Here is a 9,214-nt window from a genome sequence, read left to right on the forward strand (position 1 = left end):
TATGGAAACGAATTTTAATGTTTTTGGATAGACTCTCGCGTGCGATTTCCTGACTGCCGAAAGACTCTGTCTCAGCCATATTCATAATGGTTTATTTTACGATACCAAATTCATTTCGACATGCAACGCCATAACGCAGCACATTAATACAGTTAACACTCAAACACTTACCACGTTAACGTTTCCGTTCATCAAAAGATATGGATAGATTTTTGCTGGTCTTTATTAGTTACTTCCATGAGATAAATTACGAAGAACAAGACACTGGTAAGAGGTTCATAACGGCTAACTCCGATCATCCCACTTTCCCTTCTCCAAAGTTCTCCCGTTCCTCCGATGTTCTCCCCCTCTCCGATCCCCGCCACTCACCTGGTTCTCCACGGCCGCGTCCTCTCCTCTCTCCTTCTTCCAGCGGTGTCCAGGGGGGTCCACCGACCCCAGGTCAACCTCAGACGCCCTGTCGGCCCCGAGGCGCCGCTCTCCAGGTCACTCGCTCTCCCCCTCAGGCAAACTGGGACCGTTATCTCATCGCTGCCGGGTGAAAACCACGGCCTCAGGGCAGCCGCCGCCGCCGACGCTGCAAGCCCCGCCCACCGCGTCCCAGGGGAGGAGTCGGCGGGCGGGAGAGCCAATCAGCGTCCAGATATTCGGCTAATGCCATCGGGGCTGATGGTCAACGCTGAATTCATTTGGTGGTAGTTAGGAAATATTTATCATTGTTTAAGACGATTGTCGGCGAGAGAGGGTGATGCTCAGTGAGTTAAGGAGTGAGTTAAGGAGTGAGTTAGACTGGGCTGAAGCTGGAGGAGGGTCATAACTCGATGAAATCCCGGTCGTAGCCTGATATAGGTGCAGAAGTCGGCCGTTTCCCCGGGGGACCGCGAAAGGCGAGAATGGTCAAGCCTTGCGCTTTGTTTAGCGCGCGCCCAGTGAAATCGCCATCTTTACAAAAAATGGCGCTTTATCTTTCGCTTGAAGCCGTTTATTCCAGCGATTTTTTTTTTAACCCATTTACGCCCTTCGTTGCGTTTTCGCAACGCAAGCAAGCGTCGACGTGATCGAAGCTTGAGAAGTGTGTAAAAGAGACTAACCGATGAGACAAGTTTCAGCGTGTGTAGCATGGTTGTGCGCATGATACTACGCAGTTACAAGTCTGTGCGGCCAGTAAGTTACTGCCTAGAGCTCCCAGAGGGAAGTCGAAGGTTTTGTGAGTGATGACGTCACGAAAACCAAGATAAGTAGGCTAAGTGCTTAATAATATCGTAATGAAAATTGTGTAAACATATTCTGCAGAGTCCCTACAATAGCGTAGATATGCATTTTGTTAAGAAATAATGCTACAAAAAGGGTTTGTGACTATTTTCAAATATGACTACGGTCGCGTTGCGGGAACGCAACGAAGGGCACATCGGAAAGACAGCGGTGTTGCGAAAACGCAACGATGGGCACATTGGCAGGGTAGCGGAAGTATGAATATCAACAGTAGACTGCACTCGTGATACGCTGTGGGTTCTCTCTTTCTCTCCCCCATCTTCCTCCCTCTCCTCCTCGTTCCCCAACTCTCTCCCCTCTCTCTCTCTCTCTCTCTCTCTCTTTCTCTCTCTCTTTCTTTCTCTCTCTCATTTTGTAGCCATGAGGCTGTAGCGGCGGAACATCTTCAATTAAGGGGGGGGGGAGCACTGCTGACTTTTGGTCTCATTCTTTCCATTTCCATTTCCATGCAACGCCTATCGGGATAATGTTAAAATGGCAAAATCAAGGGGGGCACGGTGCCCCGGTGCCCCCTCCCCCCGCTCCGCCGCCTATGCCATGAGGGACGTATATAGGTATGTTTAGTGCAAGGTGCGTTCGCACGTAAAATGTTGCGACACATTTCATATTTGCTGGCTCAAACAGCCACAAACACTCCTTTCTTTTTCTCTCGCAGATTTTCGACCTCGGGCTGTTCGTTCACTAAGCAATGTGTTCCCATGCATCTGAAAATCGCATGGTAGGAAAAGGACCCATGCATCAAACGGTCGGCGATGCTAACGGAGCTGAGAGATAATTAGGTCCTTTGGAAATTGGATGTACTATGTACATTGTGCATAAATAATGAATAACGGGGATGTATTCTGGTATCAGGCGACAGATAGGCATCGCCATTCTCTGGATAGAATCTGCTGACTACCAGCATTTACGTTAGAAAAGATAACTGAGGGTCGGCAAATAGTGGGATAGGCCCCCTCTGAGGGTAGCTGAGCCCTTCGGCAGGGGTAATGAGGGCGGACCCATGGGAAAATAATAATTTTTAGGATTCATAACTCGCATAGATTCATAAGCTGCTTGATGTGGAGTATACGCCTGTTTTCTTACTTTGATAGGCTTTTTATCTAATCAGACCATTTTTAGAGCTAGCAGGATTATTGGAATTAGGGGAGACATTTGTCTGACCAGACACGGTCAATCGTAGACTGGAGACTGAGCCCAGCCAGTGGGCAGCCGCCACCCATGACCCATCCCCTTCCCCCCTACCAAGCACTCACTGCACCCGGCTACAGGCGCGCTCCTATGTGAGCTGCCCGATTGCGATATACGTTGCCGGTCCAGCCCGGAACAGGGGGATGAGGCGTGGAGGAGGATTCAACTATCCTGAAGATGGAAAGGACGGATTGACGTCGAATCACCATTCTGTCCTGGCATTGTCTCGAGAAAGAGGTTACACGTGAAGGTCGCTGAGAGTGGGGCCATGAAAATTTTGGATTAGGTGTAAACATGATAAACTGGGAGTCGATTTGTTGTGATGCGCTACGCCTTACGCGGGTAATTTGTTAGAGCCGGATCGGTCCTTTTTTCTTTTTGCTGAGAGTGGGTACGACTAACCTGCAATGGAATTTAACTTTACTCCTAGGAGGGTGGTTAAAAATGATTGCGGATATACGCGCATACGAGAGGCACTGGTTTACTCCCAATCCTCCGTTTAATTGTATTCAGTGTGCACTGTGCAGGGTCTGATAGGTGGAGGTAATGGATCTGTCTAGCTTCCAAAAAGGAAGCATCACCCTGGATACGTGTCGACCACAACTTTAAATGAACAGCAATGGACAACGTAAATGGTTGATAATGACCGTGTTGTCATCTCCCCGTTCGCGAATCATGAAGTTATGCTTCCTCACTGAGGCTCTTAGGCGGGTTATAGAGCATGACGGATGTGGGTTCCGCATTTTCAAGCAATAGTTGTCAACAGTTGATTGATGTTTTGTCAAAATATATTAGCATATGCGGCAGTTCAGTGTACTTTATGTCCGTCTGATGTGCCCGTCGTTGCGTTTTCGCAACGCTGATGGCGCCCGGTGTGCCCTTCGTTGCGATTTCGCAACGCATGTTTTTTACGTTTTTCTCGAGAAACTTTTGCTGCAGGCAAAAATTATTTTCGATTCCATACAAGGCCCTGGTAGGAGCATAACATATTTTGATTTCGTCGATTTTCATGATGGTCAAAATTCCTGGGCATAAATGGGTTAAAGATTCATAACGCCACGAGTAACGTTTTTGTAGTACCTACCAAATTGAACGAGTTTTCGTAACCAAAATAGACTAATGAATGACTCACTTGATTAGCGCACCAAGATTAAACGGATCATCTATTTTGCCGTAAGAGCTTGGAAGCTTGGTCCTCCGATTTTCGGATGTGTATGTTGACTGTGTTTCGCTTATTTTCATTGGCTCGGCACTCGATTGAGTGGTATATGTAAAGGGCCTTGGATTGAGCAGTTCGTTCTACGGTATACCTACCTCGTGAATTGAGCTCCCGACCGCAAATTTCGTTCTCACGGGAACAGATCCAAGTAGACTAGTGGCAAACTCATGGTATCTTATACAGGGTATCCAGAAAAAAGATACTACGGAAATTAAGTCGCATTCATTAACGCACGTGCCGATTTTGTTTCAAATTCATGTGCTTATAGTGCAAGATTTGGCAAAACTCATGAGCACTGTAATGCGTCGTTGGAAAGTTGTCTGCCTGCCCTCCGAGATGGTCAACATGACCATCAGTCACCTGCAGACTGTGCTAGTGCTGGAGCTGATCCGCCGTAAGGCCGCTCACATTGAGTATCTGCTTTGAGGAGCTGCCGCAACTAACCAAAGAGTTTACATGCCATGTGGCACCTGCTGTCTGTTTTGCCATATTTTGGCGAATACAAGCATGTGCCATTTTAAAATGTAAGATGTTTACCTATTTTCGGAATTACAGCAAAAAATAATAGTATCCGTTTTTTCTGGACACCCTGTATAAACTTGTGGAGCTAATATAATTTTGTAGTAACTAAGCTACTGTAAGGCACTTAAAAAACTTTTCTTGGACGAAGGCCTAAGTATTACTATCCTACCTACTTCCGGTTATGATGATGACCATTGACGTGTACAATTGCCTGACCATTAATGAATGGTTACTAGGATACCACTTTAAAGCGAGTTTCGCAGTGACGCCTTCTGTTTCAGGTATGTCGGGGAGCCGTCATGATGATGACCAGAGGATCGCTATACTGGATATCTTGACACAGCGCTGCAGAACAGAGTGAGTACCCCGAACAATAGATGTCAGCGAACATCGGTAAGTTTTAGATGTTTTGTCCTATTCTTATATTTTACGATATCCAATTATTCGTTAGTTCGTAGGACGATGGTGTGACTGAACACTCGAATGATGCTGTTGGCTAACTTTTACTATAATAGGTGGCAAAAGGTGATTTTTTGTGCATGGAACCAGACTCGAACCAGACCCGACTGGACATTTCTAGAACCAGCCAGACCCGGTCTTAGTTGGAATCAGAACCAGTTGGACTCCCTACCACTAAAGTTATTGAATACAAATTATTTGCAGGCATCATTGGTTGCATCATGTAAAACACTATGCACCGGTTCCTCGGGTTCCGACATTTTGCCACTTCTACTTACCTACCATCCCAGTGTTTTATTTTCGTGACCTATACAGTTGGCTCCGGTGTCGCAAAGATTTGGCCAGTGTGGGGGTCGAACCCACGACATTCGCGTTATTAGCACGACGCTCTAACCATCTGAGCTAACCGGCCATACATATTGTAAAGTAACGCTGATTCCTATCCGTTCTTTAGGTAACTGTCCATTGTTTCAAGGAGCGATTTATTGAAAAATGAAATGACTGCGTACTTCGTTTATCATTTGAGCATTTTATACTTTTGGTAAAACTTGTCCGACAGATGTGTCAAAATTCAAAAGCGTCACGTTTTTCTGCTGTTTCACTCCTGAGCAGGTAGGTAGGTACCTAACTCCCTATGCCTTATTTTCGCTACCTTGACCTGTGAGGCGGGAACTGTTAAAAATTTGATTTATTTCAATACTTTTAGACAACAGACAAAGCATGCGCATTGCACGCACGGTTCACACAAAAATGTCTTTTAATCAAGACTTAGCGCATGGCTCTTCGTAAAACTGTTTTTCTTTATGATATGCCTGGTGAAATGGCCAATGATTCTCCACCAGTACACTGGACCCAGTTTGTCTGGCAATCCTATAGACTGGTTAATTCAAAGATCTGTGCACTAAAGATAGCCTTGCTATGAGAATGTCAACTTAGGGGTGAGCCGAAACATTTTAAAGCTAAGGGCGAAACTTTTGAATAATTTCTTTGGTTTTACTCTACATTCTCCCATGCATACAGTGTCCGTCTTGTATGATGATACTGTGGTTTAACATTTTCCCTAAAAAAGCAAACTTATTACACGTAAAAATTTCCTCTCTTGATTGTATTAAAATCTCTGGCAGCGGTGGGATTCGAACCCACGCCTCCGAAGAGACTGGTGCCTTAAACCAGCGCCTTAGACCGCTCGGCCACGCTACCATGGCTACGTTGCTACTGGCGTCAAAACGGCTAGAGGGGGGGGGGAGGGGCAAACTCTTTCGGCCTGAAGAGACATTTCCAGAGATCTGAGATATGGGACGATAGGGCAGAGTGGAGACATTAGACTATGAGGACCGCACCGCCAAAGACCATCCCAGTGGACCCAGATAAGCAAGATGGGCCAGGCCTGCCAATGACAGACCTGCCCAATTAGGCCTACCGCTCAAACGGTGATCCCTGAGAGGGTGTAACCCAATGACTGCTTGCCCTTACTTTACCACCGCGAGTCGCGACCTGCTATTTGGTGGGGTTGACCGCGGCGCCAGCCCGGAAAGGGCAGTGCGAGTCAGCGCCCTAGATTTCACTGGGGCTCTTCCAACCCGTTAGGAACACCAAAACAGAATGCTATCTCCTCCTACTCGACTTTTCTCACCCTCCCTGTTTCCGAAGCACTGCCTCCGCCCATCTACCCCATCTTTACGAGCCTCTCTAGCGTCTGAGCCGCAAACTTAATAATATTTCACCTGGCTTAGGCGTGTGGACACGAGAATCCCGCTAATACTGGTCAGAATGAGGGAGACTCTACGGAGGTCTCCCGTGAGACGCAGCGGGCGCAGAGGCGGAGCCAGGCGGCGTCTTGGGGAGGGAAGGGAGGTGAAAGGTGACGGCTGGAATGTTGTAATTGTTCATAGAAAGAAAATAGTTTTACTTGAATGAGGCGAAGCTACAAACGCCGGCGTCAGCTCCCCAACAAGATAGTTTGTTTATTCTGCATTCAGTAACATTCCGGATAACCTCGATCTCTTTAAGCTGCTGCAGGAACCATGCAGCCTCTGATCTTTCGGTCATTGTTGACTTAATGGTATTTCTGGCTATATGCTCATTCCAGCAGGAGATGCTGTTTTATTCGAACGTATTGTTTGTTTCTATCGTTTTTCCATCCTTTCAATAGTTTTGTTTGGTTCATGGCTGACTCAATGGATCTGTGTGTGCGTAGGGTTAATTCATGGGAAAGTGAACCATGTGGAAAGTGAACACGCTTTGATATAAGTGAATCGCATGAAAACTTATTCCAGCTTTGAGCTTACGACGCCATTTAAACGCCTATTTCCTTGCGACATTAGTGAAACTGTTCTTAAGCTAAGATATATCAAAGTATCAAAGTATTAACTACTTTTACAACATCTGAAAAATCGTGCCCCACCGCAACTCCATCAGTTCCTTTCCCCACCATTTTGCCCGGTCTTGGCTCGCCCAGGCTCGCATCTGCAGTTCCTCCAAATTCTATTACAATACATCACACTGGATGCTTGCTAAGCCGTGGAATTCCTTTACCGGAAGCCGCAGCGCACGTTAGGCTTTGCGCCGGGATCCTCTGAGCTGAGATCCGCGAAGGCGAGGTGAGGACAGCAGATGAGGGGAGGGAGCGAATAGCACAGCGGTGGGCCATCACACTTCTTCGCCGCGCCTCTGACCTGTCAGACGGGATTGTGAATATGGGGAACACGGGGTCATTTGGGTCACCGCAGAGTGCAGAGTGCAGGGGTGTTGTGCAAAGTGAGGTGGTCGCATAGGTGGAGAATTGTGACCAGCTGGGGGTGCTCGGGCGCAGCAAATCCGCCGCCGCCTAGCGGTGACCTTGACCCGCGCCGCCCGGCCGCGGCTCCAAAGCCAAGCCGGCGTGGCCGGCGTGGAATTGGGAGAGCTCGAGCACCCCCAGTCCAGCACAATTCTCCACCCGTGGGTGGTCGTCCTGTGATGTGGTTTGAGGAAAGTTGACGCCCTCTCTCGGTTGTTGACTATGTATGAACTGTTTGGCTTCCCTACCTCATCCAAGTTTATTGCGTGAAGGTGAGCGATGGATTTGGATTTGGATTCCAATCTATCATCGTCCGCTCAGCCGTTGAGGGATCGTGGTATGATCTATGTCACCGCGGTGCTATCACGTCCGCGTTTGTGTCACATCGACTTTGGTTACATGCTAGTGCCACGTTAGCACCGTCGTGCTAACGCGGCCGGCGGCATCATATCATTTCCTCGTTTGTGCCGTACCTTAGTGTAACATCGGTGCGACTTTGGTGCCGCGTTAGTACCTCCGAGATACCTTCGTTGGTGCCGCTATGTTGGTGCCCTCGCTCGTGCCGCCCTGGTGCAGCACTGGTGCCCTCGTTGGTGCCGCCGGCTCGGCCGATCGCTGATTGGAGCCCGCTCGAGCCGCGGCTCGTTTCCGGCGCTATCCGCCTCCATCAGCCGATCGGGGTGTCGACTCTAATCGAGTCCATGCTCAATGCCGATCACACACACACGATCTCGCCGGGCAAATTCAATAACGCAACATCAGAGGCGCGCCACTCAATAACGCAACAGCCCACCGGCCCGAGGCGATGGGTCAAATTGAATCGGGACACTTACAGAGCAGACGTCAATTACGAAACGGTAGAGCTGGCGGACGGCAATTACGGAACGCTCGTGTTTGAGGACGAGAGTTGAATACGGGGTGAGGTTTGAATCTGTTTGTCACGTCGGCCTTACCAGGAATGTGATTTGTCCGAAGGGAAACTGAAAATGGATGATATGCCAGTTTGTTTAACATCCAATATTTTGAACGCAGCGTGTACGTCTATTTGAAGGAAACTGAGTTGAACTTTTATTACCTACCACCCCCGCGTGGAGCATGATCATGGAACATTTTTGTTTTGCAAATTTGCATTGCTCATTGCAGGTGGCCTTATTTCATCTTGCCGAGACGAGCACTACTGCATTGCATCCAGTCAGAGCCGTGTCTATCTTAGATGTTCAACCAGGTGTCTTCACCTCGACCTCCCTTTCTGACGGTTTCCACCTATAAGCTGGAGGCCCAGCTCCTGAACCGGCTCCCGGCATACCGTGAGCCGGGGATCAGATCAGCTTGTTGTGGTTGGGTGACAGGGGCTGCTTCAGGAGGGTTACTTCTGTGACTGTTGAGCCAGTGCCGGCGACACTGTCCTATCACTCACCGCCCCTTCCTACCACTCCGATCGGAAACCCTGGCGGTGAAAACCAATGTGCCTGGACTTGGGAATATACAATATACATACTCACTTGTCTTTTACAGTGTTTGCCGCCAACACCACCCTAACCCGTCTTCGAGGATGGCCGAAATGGCTGGCCCACAACATTATGTCCAACACGTTGACGTAACTAAGCTCGTGCTTTCATACTAGGAGGGCTCACTTATAGTGATTTACGATTGAGTATTGAACTCGCTCGTTTACCACGCTAAACGGCGTCTTGCTGGTTCTAAATATAGGTGCATATCCCTCAACAGCGCACGAGATAATTAAAATGTCAAATACCATATAACTGTTCACTGCT

At 48.2% G+C, this 9,214-nt stretch overlaps 2 non-coding genes across 2 annotated transcripts; both read right to left on the reverse strand.

Annotated features, from left to right (window-relative positions):
* Window positions 1-4,998: 4,998 nt before the first annotated feature.
* Trnai-aau lies at window positions 4,999-5,072 on the reverse strand. The gene has a single exon. It is a non-coding gene; the product is annotated as a tRNA-Ile (tRNA).
* A 706-nt stretch (window positions 5,073-5,778) lies between these two features.
* Trnal-aag lies at window positions 5,779-5,860 on the reverse strand. The gene has a single exon. It is a non-coding gene; the product is annotated as a tRNA-Leu (tRNA).
* Window positions 5,861-9,214: the final 3,354 nt, after the last annotated feature.

Source organism: Amphibalanus amphitrite, unplaced genomic scaffold, assembly GCF_019059575.1.
Source record: "Amphibalanus amphitrite isolate SeventyFive unplaced genomic scaffold, NRLGWU_Aamphi_draft 001748F_arrow, whole genome shotgun sequence".
Lineage (NCBI taxonomy): Eukaryota > Metazoa > Arthropoda > Thecostraca > Balanomorpha > Balanidae > Amphibalanus > Amphibalanus amphitrite.